At 37.6% G+C, this 20,299-nt stretch overlaps 1 protein-coding gene across 2 annotated transcripts in view; it reads left to right on the forward strand.

The window, feature by feature from the left end:
- The window catches only part of COMMD1 (copper metabolism domain containing 1), a 183,839-nt gene that overhangs the window by 39,175 nt on the left and 124,365 nt on the right, over window positions 1-20,299 (forward strand). The window contains exon 1 of one of the 2 annotated variants that reach the window (XM_047068886.1): window positions 9,121-9,218. The exons of the other annotated variant lie outside the window; for it this stretch is intronic. The gene's annotated coding sequence lies outside the window, so the exon portion shown is untranslated. Of the gene's footprint in view, window positions 1-9,120; window positions 9,219-20,299 lie in introns of those variants that run through there. 2 annotated transcript variants of the gene reach the window in all.

Below are 20,299 nucleotides of genomic sequence, written 5' to 3' on the forward strand. Positions count from 1 at the left end.
TTGTATAGGCACTTTTCTCTAAGCCAATTAGAATAGTCTTTTATTAATTTAGTAATACATCTAGAGGTAGGAAAAAATATATAGACATACACAAATAGAGATCTTTATGACTTTCTAAAGTTTTTAGCCATGTGTCAGGCATAAATACAATACAGTCACTAGTTTACATATAATAGTTGGTTCTCATCTTTGTCCTGCTTTATATTTTTAACTAAATTGTATTCCTAGTAAATGGAATAAGTTGTTACGTGCTCAATATAAAGGCTAAAGTTTATTATCAATATTTGTGGAGGAGATTTTTAAGGTTTTCTTTTTTCCTAATGTGTAATCTTATGGAGGCTTTGGACTAAATTTTGTTCCAGTTAACCTTTTCACCTAGGCTGTTGCTTTTGTGGGGGGAGGGTTCCTGAGTCCCTAGAGGGAGGGATCAGGGACTACAGTTCCAGTGACTCTGTGGATTTGAGGGGCTGGAGTGGGGAGAGAAAGGTCTTGGAGGAGCCAGCTTAAGTTTTCTTAAAGAAGCCATTTAATTAAGTTATAAATTATTCTTAGTAAAATCATGCCAACAAGAAAGGAAGCAGACAGAATTAGTGCTGTAGTGACAGAGAATGTAGTCAGTAGGAGCTTGAGAAGGAGGATGTCATTTAACCAAGTTCACGAAAGGAGCAGGATCAAGAAGGGAGAACAGAGAAGCCTTAAAGCAAAAATCCAAAAAGCACTTGCAACCTGAGAGAAGAACAGAGAGGCCTTGAAACCAAAGCCGGGAAGAACTTGGAACCCAAGAGGTAACTTCCAAATGAAGAAGCCTTGGACTGTAACCCAGCTTCGGAGAGTGTACTCATATAAAATGTGACTGAAACCGTAACCCTTTTTATGGTTTACCCATGGATACAAGAGACATCCTCAAAAAAGGTGTAGCCTCCATGATCTACTCATTCTCAAAGATAGCCAAACAGAGAAAGCAAAGACCCCGGTGCCAAAGGCAGTAAGAATAGTATTTGTGAAAACTTGTCTTCATTCACCCACAAAAATGAGACACATCTGATCACTGATCCTCTAATCTGTGACACTGGACAAGTGATACTCAGATAGGACTTCTCCGTAAGAAGACAGAAGATACAGGTCCTTTGGGCCCGAGACCCTTTATTTAGACAAACTCCTGTGAGAGCAACACAGGTGGTAGGAAAGTGTCTTGGGCCCTCATGTGATGGTTGGCTGCTTGTAGACACATACCCAACAATCTGCACCCTGCAGAAGGTGGAAAATCAGTGACAAAGCATTCTCACTGGATCCAAGTCATGCTCTCAGGACACAAAACAGATGGGCCACAGTGGCCGTGGAGGTAATGGATCTGTAACAAGATTACTCAAACAAAGAGTTAACATTACCAAAGAACTAGTTTCTACAGGTATTTCCTCTTGTAAATCTAAGTCCTAAAAAATTCCTTTTAGAAAAGACCAGGAAAGGCTTTTGCCATCCTTGCTCATTGGACCCTTAGTAGGGATACGGGAGTCTGAATAGTAAAAAAGTTTACCTTACTCAGCTTGGTCAGAGTGCTCGAGATCGCAGCTGCAGTCTCCAGAGTGAGCAAGGAGTTCCAGTAATTTCATCCTCGTTGCCAGAACTGATGGGAGGGAAACTTCACCTCTTCCAACGTTCTAGTTTGGTCCCTTGCTTGGAGGTCTGCCAATTAACTGACAATAGGCAGTTATAGATATTATAGATAATCTGTTGATAGATTAACAGAAAAGACAAGTTTTATTTGCCATTGATGTGGTCGTGCTCAGTTGTAATTCACTCAGTAGCCACAGATAAAAGGTTTATATACTAAACTTTAAAAAGTTGGGAAGTTTAAGCTTCTGTTGGGCTTTTTTTTTTTGTTTTTTAAGGTTATTTATTTATTTTGAGAGAGAGTGAGGTGAGGGGTAGAGAGAGAGGGACAGAGAGAATCTCAAGCAGGTTCCGCATTGTTAGTGTAGAGCCCAATGTGGGGCTCAAACCCACAAACTGAGGTCATGACCTGAGCTGAAATCAAGAGTCAGATGCTTAACTGACTGAGCCCCTTGTTGGGCTCTGCGATGACAGTGTGGAGCCTGCCTGGGATTCTCTCTGTCTCTCTCTGTCTCTGTCTCTCTCTCAAAATAAATAAACATTAAAAAAAAATACCTAAGAGTGAAGTGACTTGGGTCATCTGATAGGTATATATTTAACTTTTTAAGAAACTGTCAAAGTATTTTCTTTCCTTTTTCCAGATTTATTGAAATGTAATTGACAAAATTGTAAGATATGTAAAGTAGATAATGTAATGATTTTTTTTTTTTAAGAAAGAGAGCCAATCAGAGGGGCAGAGGGAGAGAGAGAGAGAATCCCAAGCAAGTCCCATGCTCAGCATAGAGCCCAATGGGGATCAATCCCACAACCCTAAGATCATGACCTCAGCTGAAATCAAGAGTCTATTGCTCAACTGCTCAACTGACTGAGCGACTGAGGCACCCAGGCACCCCCAATGTAATGATTTGATATGTGTACATTATGAAAGGATTTCTCTCCATTGAGTTAGTTAATTAACACATCTATTATCTCTCATATTTACCTCCTGCCCCCTACCCCTCTTTCTTTTTCCCTTTGGTGAGAACATTTAAGTTCTATTCTCTTAACAGATTTCAATTATACAGTGTTATATCAGCTATAGTCACCTTGTTATACATTTGATACTCAGCCCTTACTAATTTTATAACTGAAAGTTTTCATTCTTTTCTATTTTTTTTTTTTTTTTTGGAATAGCTTGAGAAGAATAGGTATTAATTCTTCTTTAAATGTTTGATGGAATTCACCTGTGAAGCAGTCTGGTCCTGGACTTTTGTATGTAGAGAGCTTTTTGATTACTGATTCAATTTCCTTCCTGGTAATTGGTCTGTTCAAATTTTCTACTTCTAAAAAACAGAACAAAAAAACCCATTTTGTCCCTATGTCTTCCTGATTCAATTTTGGGAGGTTATATGTTTCTAGTAATTTATTCCACCCAAGCTGTCCAGTTTGTTGGCATGTAATTATTTATGATCTTTTCTTATAATCCTTTATGTTTCTGTGGTATCAATTGTTATTTCTCCTCTTTCATTTCTGATTTTGTTTGAGTTCTCCCTCTGTCTCTTTTTTCTCATGAGTCTGGTTAAAGGTTTATCAATTTTGTTAATTTTTTAATGTTTACTTTTGAGAGACAGAAAGAGCATGAGCAGGGGAGGGGCAGAGGGAGAGGGAGACACAGAATCAGAAGCTGAGCTGTCAGCACAGAACGCAGCATGAGGCTTGAACTCACAAACCCTGAGATCATGACCTGAGCCAAAAGTTGAACACTTAACCAACTGAGCCACCCAGGTGCCCCAATTTTGTTGATCTTTTGAAAGAAGCACTTCCTGGTTTCATTGATATGTTCCTTTTTTTTTTTTTTAAAGTTTCTATTTTGTTTATTTCTACTTTAATCCTTATTATTTCCTTCCTTCTACTGGTTGGGGGTTTTTGTTCTTCTTTTTCATGCTTTGTTAGGTGCAAGGTTAGGTTGTTTATTTGAGATTTTTCATCTTGAGGTTATAAACTTTTTTTATTGATATAAACTTTCCCTCTTTAGAATCACTTTTACTGCATTCCAAAGATTTTGGACCATTGTTTTTTTATTTTCATATTTCCCCATGTATTTTTTGATTTCCTTTTTGATTTCTTGCTTGACCTATTCATTGTTTAGTAGCATACTATTTAACCTCACAAATACATGATTTATGCTTTTTCCAGAGTTTTTTCTTGTGGTTGATTTCTAGTTTTACAGTGTGGTAAGAAAAGATGCATGGTATACTTTGATCTTTTTGACTTTGTTGAGATTTGTTTTGTGGCCTAATATGTGCTCCTTTCTAAAGAATGTACCATGTTCACTTGAAAAGAATGTGTATTTTGCTGTTTTAGGATGGGATGCTCTGAATATATCTGTTAGATACATTTGGTCCAGTGTGTCATTGAAGGTGACTGTTTTGGGACTTCAAGCTGTATTACAAAACTGTAATCATCAAGACAGTATGGTACTGGCACAGGAACAGACACTCAGATCAATGGAACAGAACAGAGAACCCAGAAATGGGCCCACAAACATATGGCCAACTAATCTTTGACAAAGCAGGAAAGAATATTCAATGGAATAAAGACAGTCTTTTCAGCAAGTGGTGCCGGGAAAACTGGACAACGACATGCAGAAAAATGAAACTGGACCACTTTCTTAACACCATACACAAAAATAAGCTCAAAATGGCTGAAAGACCTAAATGTAAGACAGGAAGCCATCAAAATCCTTGATGAGAAAGCACGCAAAACCTCTTTGACCTTTGCCTCAGCAACTTCTTACTCAACATGTCTCCAGAGGCAAGGGAAACAAAGGCAAACATGATCTATTAGGACCTCATTAAATCAAAAGCTTCTGCACAGTGAAGGAAACAATCAGCAAAACTAAAAGGCAACCGACAGAATGGGAGAAGATATTTGCAAACAACCTATCAGATAAAGGGTTACTATCCAAAATCTCTAAAGAACTTATCAAACTCAACACCCAAAAAACAAATAATCCAGTGAAGGAATAGGCAAAAGACATGAATAGACACTTCTCCAAAGAAGATATCCAGATGGCCAACCGACACATGAGAAAATGCTCCACATCACTCATCATCAGGGAAATACAAATCAAAACCACAATGATATACCACCCCACATCTGTCAGAATCACTAACATTAACAACTCAGGCAACCACAGATGTTGGTGAGGATGCCAAAAGAGAGGATCTCTTTTGCACTGCTGGTGGGAATGCAAACTGGTGCAGCCACTCTGGAAAACAGTACAGAGGTTCCTCAAAAAATTAAAAATAGAACTACCCTATGACCCAGCAATTGCACTACTAAGGTATTTATCCAAGGGATACAGGTATGCTGTTTCGAAGGGACACATGCACCCCCATGTTTATAGCAGCACTATCAACAATAGCTAAAGTATGGAAAGAGCCCAGATGTCCTTCGGTGGATGAATGGACAAAGAAGATGTGGTGTATATATATATACAATGGAGTATTACACAGCAATCAAAACGAATAAAATCTTGCCATTTGCAACTACATGGATGGAACTACAGGGTATTATGCTAAGCAAAATTAGAGAAAGACAATTATCATATGACTTCACTCATATGAGGACTTTAAGATACAAAACAAATTAACATAAGGGAAGGGAAGCAAAAATAATAAAAAACAGGGAGGGGGACAAAACAGAAGAGACTCATAAATATGGAGAACAAATAGAGGGTTACTGGAAAGGTTGTGGGAGAGGGGATGGGTGAAATGGGTAAGGTGCATTAAGAAATCTCCTGAAATCATTGTTGCACTATATGCTAAGCAACTTGGATGTAAATTAGAAAAAAAATAAATAAAAATTAAAAAAAAAAAGAAAAAAGTGTTTCCATGTTAATTTTCTGTTTGGATGGTCTATCCGTTGATATAAGTGGGATGTTAAAGTTCTATTACTATTGATTACTCTCTTTTTGTCTCTTATTAATTATTTTTATGTATTTGGGTGCTTTCACATTGGGTGTATGAATATTTACAATTTTTTTAACATCTTGTTGGAATGTTCCTTTTATGCTTATTTAATGTCCTTCTTTTTTGTGTTGCAGTCTTTGTTTTGTTTTAAGTTTATTTATTCATTTTGAGAGAGAGCACGCAGGGGAGGGGCAGAGAGAGAGAGAGAGAGAGAATCCCAAGCATGCTCTGCACTGTCAGCATGGAGCCCAGTGCGGGGCTCAGACCCACAAACTGTGAGATCATGACCTGAGCTGAAACCAAGAGTCAAATCCTTAACAGACCAGGCACCCCTACAGTCTTTGTTTTAAAGTCTATTTTGTCTTTGGGGCGTCTGGGTTAAGCGGTCAGCTTTGGCTTAGGTCATGATCTTGCTGTTTGTGAGTTCAAGCCCCACATTAGGCTCTGTGCTGACAGCTCAGAGCTGGGAGGCTGCTTCAGATTCTGTGTCTCCTTCTCTCTCTCTGTGCCTCCCCCACTTGCACTCCATCTCTCTCTTTCTCTCAAAAATAAACATTAAAAAAAATAATATTAAAGTCCATTTTGTCCTCTACAAGTATTACTACCCTGACCTTCTTTTCACTTCCATTTGCATGATAAATGCTTTTCTGTCCCTTCACTTTTAGTCTGCATGTGTCTTTAGATCTAAAATGAGTGTCTTATAGGCAGCATGTAGATGGGTCTTGCGTTTTTATCCATTCCATTACCCCACGTCTCTTGATTGGAGTGTTTAGTCTGTTTACATTCAGAGTAATTATTGATAGGTATGTTCTTATTGCCATTTTGTTATTTGTTTATGATTGTTTTTATAATTGTTCTGTGTTCCTTTCTTGTTCTCTTCTTTCATGGTTTTCTGGCTTTTGTTAGTGATATACTTGGATTCTTTTCTCTTTATTTTAGGTATATGTATTACTGGATTTTGATTTGTGGTTACCATGTCGTTTATATGTAACATCTTATACACATAGAAGTCCATGTTAAGATGGTGGTTGCTTAAGTTTGAACCCGTTTTTTATTCCTCTCTCCCCACATTTCAGGTTTATGGTGTCATACTTAACATCCTTTTACATCCTTTTATTTTGTGAATCCCTGGACTGATTTTTATTGATATGGTTAATTTTACTGCTTTTGTGCTTGCTACTTGTTTTATTCCTGCTTATGGTCTTTCCACTCAGTCTGTTTAATATTTATTTTTCTTAAAAAATATTTTATTTTTATGTAGTCTGTACACACAACGTGGGGCTCAAACTCAGAACCCTAAGATCAAGAGTTGCATGCTCCACCAACTGATCCAGCCAGGTGCCCTCTCCCCCACCCCCTTAACTTTTCTTGTAGAGATGGTTCAGTGGTGATGAATTCCTCCAACTTTTGTTTGTCCGGGAAACTCTATCTTTCCTTCTATTCTGAATTGTACCCTTGCTGGATAGAGTGTTCTCTGCTTCATGTTTTTTTCTTTCATCACTTTGAATATGTCATGCCACTCCCTACTGGGCTCCAAAGTTTCTGTTGAAAAATCAGCTGATAACTTTATAGATTTCTCTTTTGAGTAACTGTTTTCCTTTCTCTTGCTGCTTTTAAAATTCTCTCTTTATCACTACTTTTTGCCATTTTAATGCTATATGTCTTGGTGTAAACCCCTTTGGATTAATATTATTGGGGGTCCTCTGTCCCTCTTGGATCTAGATTTCTGTTTCTTTCTCTCTAGATTAGAGAAGTTTCCAGCTATTATTTCTTCAAATAAATTTTCTGCCTACTTTTTTCTCTTTTCTCCTTTGGGATCCCTATAATGTGAATATTATCATGCTTGATGGTGTTGCTGAGTTCCCTTAGTCTATTTTCATGTTTTATTAGTATTTGTTTCTCTCTCCTATTCAACTGAGTGCTTTCCATTACTCTATTCTTTAGGTCATCAATCCATTCTTCTGTTTCCTGTAATCTGCTATTCATTCCATCTAGTGTACTTTTGATTTTATTTGAGTTGTTCATCTCTGATTGGTTTTTTTTTATGTTTTCTATCCCTTTGTTGAGGTCTCACTGAGGTCCTCCCGCTGTTTTCTCCAGTCCAGTGAGCATCTTTACGACCATTATCTTTTAAAAAAAATGTTTATTATTTTTTTATTTTTGAGGGAGACAGAGAACACGCAAATAGGGGAGGTACACAGAGGATCTGAAGTTGGCTCCACGCTGAGAGCAGAGAGCCTGATGAGAGGTTCAAACTCACGAACCTTGAGATCATGACCTGAGCTGAAGTCAGATGCTTAATCAGCTGAGTCACCCAGGTGCCCCTATGACCATTACTTTAAATTCCCTATCAGGCCTTTTACTCATCTCTGTTTCATTTAGCTCTTTTACTGTGATTTTGTCTTTTTCTTTCATTTTGGACATATTGCTCTGTCTCCTAAAGTTGTCTGCCTTTCTGTGTCTGTTTCTCTGTGTTAGAAGAGTCAGCTATGCCTCTTGCTCTTGAAATTTTGGCCTTATGAAGAACAGATTTTTGTAGTGCCCTGTCGCGCAGTGTCCACTGTTTACCAGAACCTGGCACTTCAGGAGTTCTCCTATGTGTGTTGCATGCTTTCTGTTGTGGCTGAGCCGCATTTGCCTTCAGTCCAGTCATCTACAATGGCTCTTTTTGCCTGTTGTGGGCAGGGTTTGATCCCTGTGTTATTATTGGGCCATTCTGGGGTTGCCTTGGGCTTGGGTTGAGTCAGACTAGGCTTTTGCCATTGACTTAGTAGCCCTGAACTGCAGGGTAGTTTCCCTGTGTTATTCTCTGAGAAATTTTCATTGGTGGGTGGGGCCTGCAGTCAGACCAGATGTCTGCCCCAGCCTGCTGCCAGGGTCGTAGTTGGACTGGTGTGTGTGGTTATTGTCCCTTCTCCTCAGGGCAGGAGTCACTTTGGACTGGTGCTGGCCCTGGTCTGGGCTGCTTACACCTGCCTGGCTTGTGGCACCAATTTGAATGGGCTCCAGCCAACGGCGTATTGGAGGGGGCATGTCTGCAGGAGAATGTGGGGCAGGAGGCTTGGTTCCAGCAAGGTCCCTGCAGGCCCCTGCAGGTCTTCTGTGGGAGGGGGCCTGCAGCTGCCTAGGAAAACTCCTGTGGAGGCTGGGTTAGTGGGCACAGACACACAGAAGCATGTGGGGGTGGTGCACATTCTTAATAAGCTAGGTGGAGATTGTGGGTGCTATGCTGTTTCCTGCAGGTGTTTGTGTATCTAGGCTCAAGCACGGGGGAGGAAAATGACACCTGTCAGCCTTTTTATTCTTGGGGAATTCTCCCAAGGATCCCTGCCCCTCCAGCACACACTCTGAGATTAGTAAACAAATCTCCCGCTTGTGTAGCCCAGGTGTTTCCCACATTGCCACTTCTGAACTGTGTCTCAGCAGGGCTGTTTGTTGTGCTGTGTCTTTAATTTTTTTTTTTTAACGTTTATTTATTTTTGAGACAGAGAGAGACAGAGCATGAATGGGGGAGGGCCAGAGAGAGAGGGAGACACAGAATCTGAAACAGGCTCCAGGCTCTGAGCGGGCAGCACAGTGTTGTGCTGTGTCTTTAGTGATGGATACTCTTGGCTCTCCTAGAGCCTAGCCTGCTGGTTTTTAAAGCTTCATGTGGTAAGTTCCACTGATTCTAAGAACTTGCAAAGTTAGGCCCCTTTGGTATTCACAGCCACATGTTATGGGTATTCATCTTCCAATGTGGGTCTCCCATGCCTGTGGTGCCTGGTGTTTGGTTCTGCTCCTTTCCCCTATGCGCCTACCATAGGGGCATGCGTCCTTCCTTTCTGCAGATAGTCCCATGGGTCCCTTTTGCTCCTGCCTGTGTCTCTGCCCTTCCTACCCTCTTCAGTGTGGCCTCTTCTCTACATTTAGCTGTGGAGAGTGTTCTGCCAGTGTTTTGATCATTTTCTGGGTTATTTATACTGATGGGAGGTATAATCTAGTTGTATCTGTGGGACAAGGTGAACTTAGGATCCTCTTACTCAGCTTTCTTTCAAAGAATTGTTTTTGCTCTTATCTTGTTGTCCATCCTGTGTCTGTTTCTCCAAGTGCAGTGAGACCATCTGATGTACTGTTCCTGGCTGTGAACATGTATTTAAAACCTTTGAGAGAACACAGTTCACCAGGGAAAATATATAATGATGACTGTCAGGAGAATAATACCAAGAGACTGAAGTATACTACTCTTTAGTCATGACCCCTATGAACTAGACTAGTTGATATGAAATAAGTCAAACAATGTGACAAGTGAATTGTTTACTGATTTCTTATATTTATATGATACCAAAGGTGTAGGTCCTGGTATAACAAGAGGTATTTGCTATGGTACAGTCTCCTCTTTGTTCGGCCAAAAGGTAATCTAAAACAACTCTATTATCTAAAACCACCTGAACCAGAAAGCCTACAGATTTTTATAGTCTATCTGTGGCCTTACGGGTAGAGTCAACGATAGGTGTCAGAGTTAAGGAGCATTGTTTTCTTGTGCATTGGCAGGGTAGAAAAATAAGTAGTAGAACAGGAAATGAAATACAGTTTCATATTGGTAACGAAGATCTTGATCTGTGGTGTTGGGAGAGCTGTCTTCCTCAAGGCATTGTTTGCTTCTGGGGAGGAACCTCTCTAGTCAGTTTTAATTTGAGATCTCCAGCTGATGTATAATTCTAATAGTTTGGAGGAGCCCTTTGTAATTGGGAGATGTAGACCCAGTGTTCAAGGTCTTGAAGTTAGAGTGCTGTCTGGGTAGTGACCGAGTATGGTCCCTTCCAGTGAGGTTCAAGGGTAGTTTTGTTCTTGGTGATTTTAAGTCAGAAGGTGGGAGAAAATTGGAAACATAAGTTTGGAGAGTTGTAGCCAGGTATTACAGCAAACCAGAAAAATTCAGGGTCCAGTCCAGCTTACAGGTAGATAGTGAAGCCTCAAAGATAATGAAAAGGACCAGAACTTATACCTACAAGGGTGTGGTATAATTTACCATTGAAACTTATTTTTCTTTCTATATTTACCCCCATTTCTATCAGAGGTAATAATAAAAAGTAAGACTCATCTGTATGCATAATAAGTCTAGTCTCCTTACTTGTACTGATTATTTCCGTGAGTGCAGTAAGAATGAGAATTGACCATACAGGTTATTTTTAATTAGCTTGGTAACTTTTCATAAGGAATCTTGAATTGGACTTTCAAAAAGCATCATGAGGCTAGGAAGACAAGCCAAAGACTCACCATCTGGTGTTGTCTAGAATACCTGTAGATTTGAGTGAATTCTCTTCTTGAGGTCCCCAAAATATCCTGATGTTACTGGGGATGCCAGGAAGTGACCTTTCTTACTCACCTAGTAAGACTTGAGGGGGCTCTTGGGTGGCTCAGTTGGTTAAGCTTCCGACTTCGGCTCAGGTCATGATCTCACTATTGTTAAGTTTGAGCCCCACGTTTGAGTTTGGAGCCTACTTTGGATTCTGTGTCTTCGTCTTTCTCTGCCCCTCCCTCCCTCACTCTCTGTCTCTCTCTCTCAAAAATAAATAAACATTAAAAAAAAAAAGAATTTGATTTGGGAAGTTGTCAACAGTGTTAAAAGGTTTGAACATTTGATTTAATATGATCATAAATTGTTATGAAATAAGTAGTATTTCATAATATTCATTTATTATCTGTTTAACCAAAGTGACCATAGATTTTATAGGCAAATATAGAAGGTTACAAAACTTAGCTCTTTTGAGGCACCTGGGTGGCTCAGTTGGTTGAGCGTCTGACTTGGCCTCAGGTCATGGTTGGGCTCTGTGCTGACAGCTCGGAGCCTGGAGCCTGCTTTGGATTCTGTGTCTCCCTCTCTGCCCCTCCCCCTCATGCTCTGTCTCTCTCTGTCTCTCAAAAATTAATAAATGTAAAAAAAATTTTTTTTAAAAACTCAGAGAAATTCTTCCCAATTTTAGCTTTGACCACACATACATTTCTTTCTTTCTTTTTTTTTAAATGTATATTTATTTTTGGGAGAGAGAGAGCCTGATTAGGGGAGGGATGGGGGTGGGGGGGGTGGGAGGGGACAGAAGATCCAAGCAGGCTCTGCTTTGTCAGCACATAGCCCGATGCAGGGCTTGAACCCACAAACTGTGAGATCATGGCCTGAGCTGAAGTCAGTCACTTAAGTGACTGAACCACCTGGACACCCACCACATGTAAATTTCTTTACCGAGGTTCCTTCACCAACTTTCTACAACTTTTATCCATTTGGGTTTTGGCCTGTATTTTTCCTCTTTCTCATTTTGTAACATCCAGTCATTCTACCTTAGGACAAAATTATTCTCTTTTCCCTTAACAAAACCCATCCTTTGTAACTCTCTTTGTCCCAAAACACTTATTCTACTTTCTTTACCAACTTTTCATACACAGTTGTTTCTTTTCACTCTTACTATTTCCAGTAGTTTTTTTTTTTTTTTAAATTTTTTTTTTTCAACGTTTTATTTATTTTTGGGACAGAGAGAGACAGAGCATGAACGGGGGAGGGGCAGAGAGAGAGGGAGACACAGAACCGGAAGCAGGCTCCAGGCTCTGAGCCATCAGCCCAGAGCCTGACGTGGGGCTCGAACTCCCAGACCGCGAGATCGTGACCTGGCTGAAGTCGGACGCTTAACCGACTGCGCCACCCAGGCGCCCCATTTCCAGTAGTTTTAATTACATCTATTAATTAGAATCTTAACCCTTAGAAACCTTAATTTCTGCTGAAAACTAGGAAGCAAGCAATTGTGGACTAGGTTATGCAAGAATTCTGTGGATTCACAAATTTATAAATTTATTTCCAAATTTATATTTTATTTATAAACTTATTTCATAGTTTCTGGAAGTAAATCTTCCTCGTAGTCAGTTTTTCAGTGTAGCGTATGACATAGACCCAAATATTCTTAATTCCTCCATTATGAGCCAAAAGTAAATAACCCTATGTTCAGTAATTAATGTTTAAGTATTTTATCATATTTGAAAATGATCTAGATAGTCAATAAATATTTATCACTTAACTTGATTTGGTATAACTTTAAGGTTTCAAGTTATCAAAAAGATTTTAGAAACTTATTAAGTAGACATATGGTAAAACATAATTATTGTTGAAAATGTCATGAGTTTTTGTTTTATATTTAATGTATTTCCTCATAAGTTATGTTTAACTTAATCTTGAAAGTTTTATCAGACATTAAACAGCTAACCATCTATTTGTGTTTCTTGCTTATATATTCTGTAATAGATAGCATGGACTTAATTTTTAGTAAACCCAGGTAGAATAAAAATTGTATGTCTGCACTATATTTAATGTTGATAAGCCTGAAGATATGTCTGTTTTAATTAAGCCAAGAAACATTAATGAACTTTTATTTACTGAAGATTATCCTAGATCACATGAACTTGAAAAACATTTAGGTTACTTTGTGTTTTTCTGAGAGAACACTTAAGCACTTAAGCACTTACTTACCTTTATGCCAATTAAATAGAACTCTTTTATAAATTATTCGCAGTACTATTTGGAGGTACAAAAAACACATCTATATAACATACATATATAGACATATATAAACATCCAGACATATGCATATATCTTACAACTTTTGTTTTAAAATTTTAGCCAGGGGACAGGTACAATAATACAAAACTGAATAGTTCTAAAAGAACATTGGGATCCAAATTGTGTTTCTGGCAGATGAAGTAAGATTACCTGCTCAGATGGTTTAAGGTTTTTATTCTTACTTGTAGAGAAGACTTTTAACATTTTTTCATTCATCTAGTTTCCAAATAGCTTTATTTTTGTCCTGATAAGAATGTCTTCCTCATGTTTGCATTTCAGAGATGGCTTTTGGTTCCTACAGAAGACCAGGTAGAATATTTACATCTCAAAGGCACAGGGAAGGGTTGTAAATTTTCTCCAAAAGGGAGTTTTGCTTACAACTGGACAGATCTTTTGCAATATCTGCAAGCATTTGAGTTGAAAATGGGAGGTTTGGGATTGATAAAAAGGATAAATGGGCTTTGAATTGCTTCTACAGTTGGATTTCTGTTTTTGTAAAGATATGATTTATAAGACCAGGACAGTTATTTTTAATTCCTCAAAGAATTGGGTTGCAACTTGAGTGATATTAAAGGGCTTACCCACGTGCCCAACTACATTATCTTCAATTTGCTTCTTTAAATTTGGGAGATGTCCAAAATAGGGAATCCAAAGCATTCAGCTGTACATTTTATCTTAGGGGAGAAGGCCTTAAAACAATCATTTCTATCAGCATCTGAATATCAATTTCCATTTGACCACTTTTGTCCCTACATTTCATTCAAAATCTTTTCAAATATCTTAATATCAGGTTTTATACAGGAAAACAACATATTCTTGATAGTACTGAACTCTTTTAAAAAACTGTTTTTCCCTTTCTCTTTTATACCACAGGCATACCTATCCTGTGACTTAAAACAAAACTGATAAGCCTTTCATGATCTAACTGTGGACAGAGGTGTCCGCAAAGAGGGTGTGAAAGATGTGGTCCTCCCAAAGTCCAGAACGACTCCCAAAGATAACCAAAATGAAGAGGGACGTAGATAGTTCCTGTGAGAGCTGGCAGCAATTGATAGGATACTCACTGCAACTGGGTTGCTTCTGTCCAGTCAAATTCTTGGGGTTCCCCAGCTTTAGCTGCCTGCACACACAAGAGTTGATTATCTACATACCCATACAGGTGAAAAGTTAAGCCAAATTCATAGGACAGACAAACAAGGAAGCAAGGGCTGTTCCAGAGTAGGAAAGAATTGATAAATATTGAGTACCCCCAAAACAAATTCACAAGAGTATGAATTTGGAAAGGAAGGGACAATGTGAAATTTTACCTTCTTCTCTTCACTGGTCACTAAGGACAGAAATCAAGAGTGCTGACTTTGGTAAGAATTCTCACCCTTCTCTGGCTTCTGCCAGTTTTCCCAGGATCTTATTTGCAGGCTCCAGAGTGAGTGGGATGCCTTGGTAGGTCTCATCTTGGTCATCAGAAAATACAGAGGAAGAAAAATAATTTTTCTACCCTGGCTGAAAGCCTTTTTTCTCTAGGGTACCTCAGAAATGAATAAATTTATCTAGGTGAAAGTTTCCACTCTGGTCACTGTAATTCAAGATTATCTTTGGTAAAGCTGGTCCACTTGTTCAGAAAAATATAGGTCTAGGCCTGTAATTTTTGTACATACAGTTAACTAAAGTCATAGGTGAAAGAGACCTCAAACTTTTTGGATTCAGAGGAAACTAGTTTTCTCTCTCTCTTTTTCCCCTTAAAATTTTATTTGCCCTAGGCCTCATACTGGGTCCAGTCTCTTTGTTTTTTGACCCAGTGTGACTTTGGACCCAGTCAGGACAAAGAAATGCTCTAATATAGTCTGAGAGGTCATAACACAAAAGCTATGGAACTCAAATATCCCAGAGGGTCTCATTCAGGGAGAAAGCAGTGAATGCATGGGCTCAGTGAATACTTAAGATGTATTCATTGCTTTTTGCTCACAGGAAAGGTCTTTCTTAGATTCCTCTTCTGACACCTGAACTGCTAAAAGATAAACTAAGGCGTATTAAAACTTTTAAGAGTTTGAGCAGAAACTGATTAGAAGCAAGCAGCAATTCAATTAAATTGCCTTTATTAAAATCATAGACTGGTTCATATTATACTGCAGTTGGGGAAATAATAGCTCTTTAAAACCATTTATGACAATTTTGGTAAAAGATTATCCACAGTTTCATCATTCTACCAAAGCAATTTTCATTTTAATTCTTCTAGGCTTTGTTTACATGTTAATTTTTATGTAGTAGTAGTCATATAAATCATAATCTGATTTTTACATGAAAATGCAGAGTTCCATCTTAGATTTTCTGGGGACAGACCTTATTTTTGTTATCCTACTGTCAGAATATGTTAGATCATATTAAATAATTTTTTGGTTCAGAAATACCTGTTTCATGTTTCTGTATAAGATTAGTAATTATTTTTATTGACCATTTAACCTTGTATTGTACTTATACTTCTGTAGTACACGTTTGGATTATTTCTAGAATTTTTTATGTATAACATTTCAATTAGTGTTTTTATACATAGTTTTTTTGCTTCTGTTGAATTCTGTATTTGGTTTATTTCTTAGGAGTAAGTTATTAGATGAAAGCTCATGAATATATTATGTTTTGTCATGTTACTTTCCATGAGGTTTTTTCACTTTATAAATAACTTACTGTACTAGCTTTATTGTTTGGGGTCAGTATTGTTTAAAATTATTTTTGTTTTTGTTCATTTAGTTTTACATGGAATTTTAAGTTTTATTTATTTATTTATTTATTTTTATTTTTTATTTTTTTTTTAGTTCTCAAGTTAGTTAACATACAGTGTAGTCTTGGCTTTACGAGTAGAACCCAGTGATTCATCTCTTACATATGACACCCAGTGCTTTTCCTGAAAAGTGCCCTCCTTAATGCCTGTCATCCATTTAACCCACCTCCCCATCCCATCAACCCTCAGTTCTCTGTATTTAAGAGTCTGTTATGGTTTGCCTCCCTCTATGTTTTTATCTCATTTTTCCTTCCTTTCCCCTATGTTCATCTGTTAAGTTTCTCAAATTCCACATATGAGTGAAATCTTAGGATATCTGTTTTTCTCTGACTGACTTGTTTCTCTTAGCCTAATACCTTCCAGTTCCATTCACGTTGTTGCAAATGGCATTCTTTTTCATTGCTAAGTAGTATTCCATTGTGTATATATGTGTGTGTATAATGTTATTTTATCTAATTCTTCTATAAATGTTATTTTATATATATAAATGTTATTCTATGAATGTCATTTTATAAATGTTATGTATTCTTCTATAAATGTTATTTTATCTAATTCTTACAGCTCTGTGAGCTTGGTATTTCCCTATTTTACAAATGAGGAAACTGAGACAGAAGATTTAATCAGCTTTTTCTAGGTTACACAAAGTTGTTCATAAAAGCATTATTATTGAATTGGTCAATTTCTTCATAGCTGAGAAATATTACCCATAATCTGCACACTTTGAATCTAAAAACTCATGTCTTTTAGTTGTAAGAAATCTTTGTGTACAATTTATTGGATAATTTCCTTCACACCATTTTTTTTCTTTTCCAATTTTAGAACTCAGGGTTAGGCCTTCTTGCCTGATTCCTTTTATTTTCTTAGTCTTTTTTTTCTCTCATTATTTTTTTTATATCTTTGCTTTTTTTTTTTACCAACTTTCTGAAAATTTTCTCAGCTGTTCTTTTTTGAATTTTCTATTTCTGCTGTTTATTTTTCAGGAGTTCTTAGTTGTTCCTTAATGTTTTTTAAAGACAAAAGGAGTTAATATTTGTTGTATGGGCAATTCCTTCTGTATTTCTGATAATGTTAATAATAGGCCATTTCTTGGATTTAATAAAATTTCCTGAATTTTCTATTAAAATTTTTTTTAATGTTTATTTTTGAGAGAGAGAGAGAGAGAGAGAGAGAGAGAGAGAGCATGAGCAGGGGAGGGGCAGAGGGAGACAGAATCTGAAGCAGGCTCCAGTCTCTGAGCTGTCAGCACAGAGCCCCACACAGGGCTCAAACTCATGAACTGTGAGATCATGACCTGAGGTGAAGTTGGATGCTTAACTAAGCCACCCAGGCGCCCCCTAAATTTTCTGTGTTTTTGAATTTCTTTTTTTATTTTCTGTTTATTTTGGTGTGTCTTTCATGTCAGGTGCTTTCTTCATATTTTGTGCCTCTTTGTTCATATTTAAGAGTGATGTATTAAAAGGTTGATGGAGGGGGGCGACTGGGTGGCTCAGTTGGTTAAGTGTTCAACTCTTGATTTTACCTCAGGTCATGATCTCATGGTTGTGAGATTGAGCCCTGCATTGGGCTCTGTGCTGAGCATGGAGCCTGCTTGGGATTCTCTCCTTCCCTCTCTCTCTCTCTGCCTCTCCCCTGCTTGCTCATGCAAGCTCTCTCTCTCTCTCTCTCAAAATAAATTAAAAAAAAAAACAACTTAAAAACATGTTCTGAAATATTTTAATTTCTTTTTTCTTTAATTTTTTTTTGAGAGAGAGAGGGTGTGTGCAGGTACAAGCAGGGCAGGAGCAGAGGGAAAGAATCTTAAGCAGATTCCACACTCAGTGTGGAGCCAACTTCAGGCACGATCCCACAATCCCATGACTATGAGATAATGACCTAAGCTGAAATCAAGAGTTGGAAGCTTAACTGACTGAGCCACCCTAGTGCCCTAATTTCTGTAATTTCAAGGTAACAGTTACAAGTATCTTATTTAAATGGAGAAGACTATTTGGATTAGCAGTTTGATTTGTCTGCTAGGTTTAGCTACCAAGCGAGACTATTTCAAAAACCAGAGCTAAAACCATTTCAACACTGAAAATCACAGATGTGATCTGTAGGCTTCCCACTAGACTTGCATAGTGTGAACAGGTATTTTAGCATGGTGTCAAACTATGTGGACCTTTAGTAAATAGTTGGTGATCAGTTATTAACTCTGAATAAAGTATATGAAGTACATGACCAAGAAAGATCTTAAAAAGCCAAGTGGAGAACTTTCAGTATTTTGTTAACTTTTTACCTTAAGAAAACTTTACTAAGTATTTTCAGATATACAAAAAGGTAAATAAGTTGCTGATAATGAAGTATCAAGACTTGGTTTCATTAAGGAAACAAGTAGGTTCTGTAATACTGCCCTGAAAATGTCAGGAAGTTGGCTAGGTTTGCTTACTAGCTAAGCATACCTCCTAAAACACATGATTAAAATTTCTGTCTGAGCAGAGACCAACTGTTTTGTATCAAAGACCGTCCCAGTTGCTTAAGGTTGTTTTGAAATTGTGGATGTTTAATCTTCAGTTGTTATTGGTATTCTATTACATGCTGTGTGAATATATTTAACCAGATTCCACACTTACTATAATATAATATGCAATTTTATTTTTTCTCATTCCCATCTTGCTCTCTATCACCAGATTTGGGCTTGGTTAATTGTTCAACTGTCTGCCCTCTATGGAACATTAGAGCAGCCAGTGAAGTGTAAAGTTCCTTGTAGATTGTCTGTTAATAGTTGCACAAGTGATTCAGCTTAGAATATGTCCCGAAGTGCTCTAGGTGATCCTGTCATTGGCCAAATTTTTGTCTTATGAAACCAAATTAGTTTCTTGTTGTTTAATGTGTAAATTTGTTAAATTAGCTGGCAGAATACAGCAGCGACGCCCAACTGAAGCACACCGGTCAGTTGTGTGTTAAAACTCTTAATGGGAAATATGAATTTGTCTTTGAAATATGATTTGATTTAACTGCTGTTTTTAGCTGTTTCAAATTAAACAAAGTTGGACTTTGTGTACAAAGGCTCCAGTAATTTCCCAAGTCTTAGAGACATCAGATAAACAGAGACTTTATTATACAGATGGCAACAAATAGGACAAATTACACAGATTTGTGAGAAATGAATTTGTCTCTCTACTTCATAGCTCATTTTTTGCTGCAGTTTCCTTTTATTGGTAATTTTCAATTGCTGAATTGTGTAAGTTGAGAAATTCTAAATGAGTATAGCTTTTTTTCCCCCTGTAAGAGGAACCAGGCACAGTCAACAGTGGTTTATAAATTTGCTTTCAACTTGAAATATTTTCCTTTCTCCTCAATGAAAAGTAACAGCCTATTTCTCTTTTCTTTTTTTTAGTTTTGACTTTAACCTTTCTGACTTTTGCATAGTCAGCACCTTATTTACTTCATGGTATCCTTTTTTTCCTTTGTCCAAATATAACTTGGATTTTTATTATAAGTGGAAATGAGTCGTATTAGCTCTTAGCTGATGAAGTCTGACAAAAGTAGTTTTGCTTTAAATGCTGACCTAAATTACAAAGACAGTAAAACCTTCCAGTATGTTGGGGTGCCTGGGTGGCTCAGTCAGTTGAATGTCTGACTCTTGGTTTTGGCTCAGGTCATGATCTCACGGTTTCATGGGTTCAAGTCCCGCACTGGGCTTTGTGTTGGCAGTGCAAAGCCTGGTTGGGATTCCCTCTCTCCCTCTCTCTCTGCCCCTTCCCCACTTGCGCTGTCTCTGTGTCTCTCAAAATAAGTAAATAAAACTCAAAAAAAAAATTTCAAAACAAAACAAAACCTTCCAATATGTTTACCTTCGGTAGCAGTGCTTCTTTAAAAATTTTTTTTATTGAGTTATAATTGATTTATAACATTATATTGGTTTTAAGTGTACAACCTAATGATTCAACATTTTGTACACATTACATATTGATCACCACAGTAAATCTGATTACCATCTGTCACCATGTATAGTATAACTTTTAGGATTTACTGTGTTGACAATTTTCATGAATGCTCTACAATATTGTTGACGATAGTCACCATGGTGTACATTATATCCCATGACTTACTTATTTTATAACTGAAATTTTGTACCTCTTTGACCTCCTTCATCTGTTTCACCTACTTTGCAACCAATATTCTGTTCTATATTTCTATGATCTTTTATTTTGTTCACTTTTTTAAGATTTCACATATAAGTGAAATCATGGTATTTGTTTTTCAGTATTTGACATATTTCACTTAGTATAATTCCTTCAAGTTCCATCCATGTTACAATCATGACCTGAGCTGAAATCAAGTAGGACTCACCAGCTGAGTTAGCCATGTGCCCCTTATTTGTTCTACTTCTGTGAAAAA

This window comes from Lynx rufus, unplaced genomic scaffold (assembly GCF_022079265.1).
Source record: "Lynx rufus isolate CCGP_SWC_20201006 ecotype Redwood Valley unplaced genomic scaffold, mLynRuf1.p SCAF_8, whole genome shotgun sequence".
NCBI classification, from domain to species: Eukaryota; Metazoa; Chordata; class Mammalia; order Carnivora; family Felidae; genus Lynx; species Lynx rufus.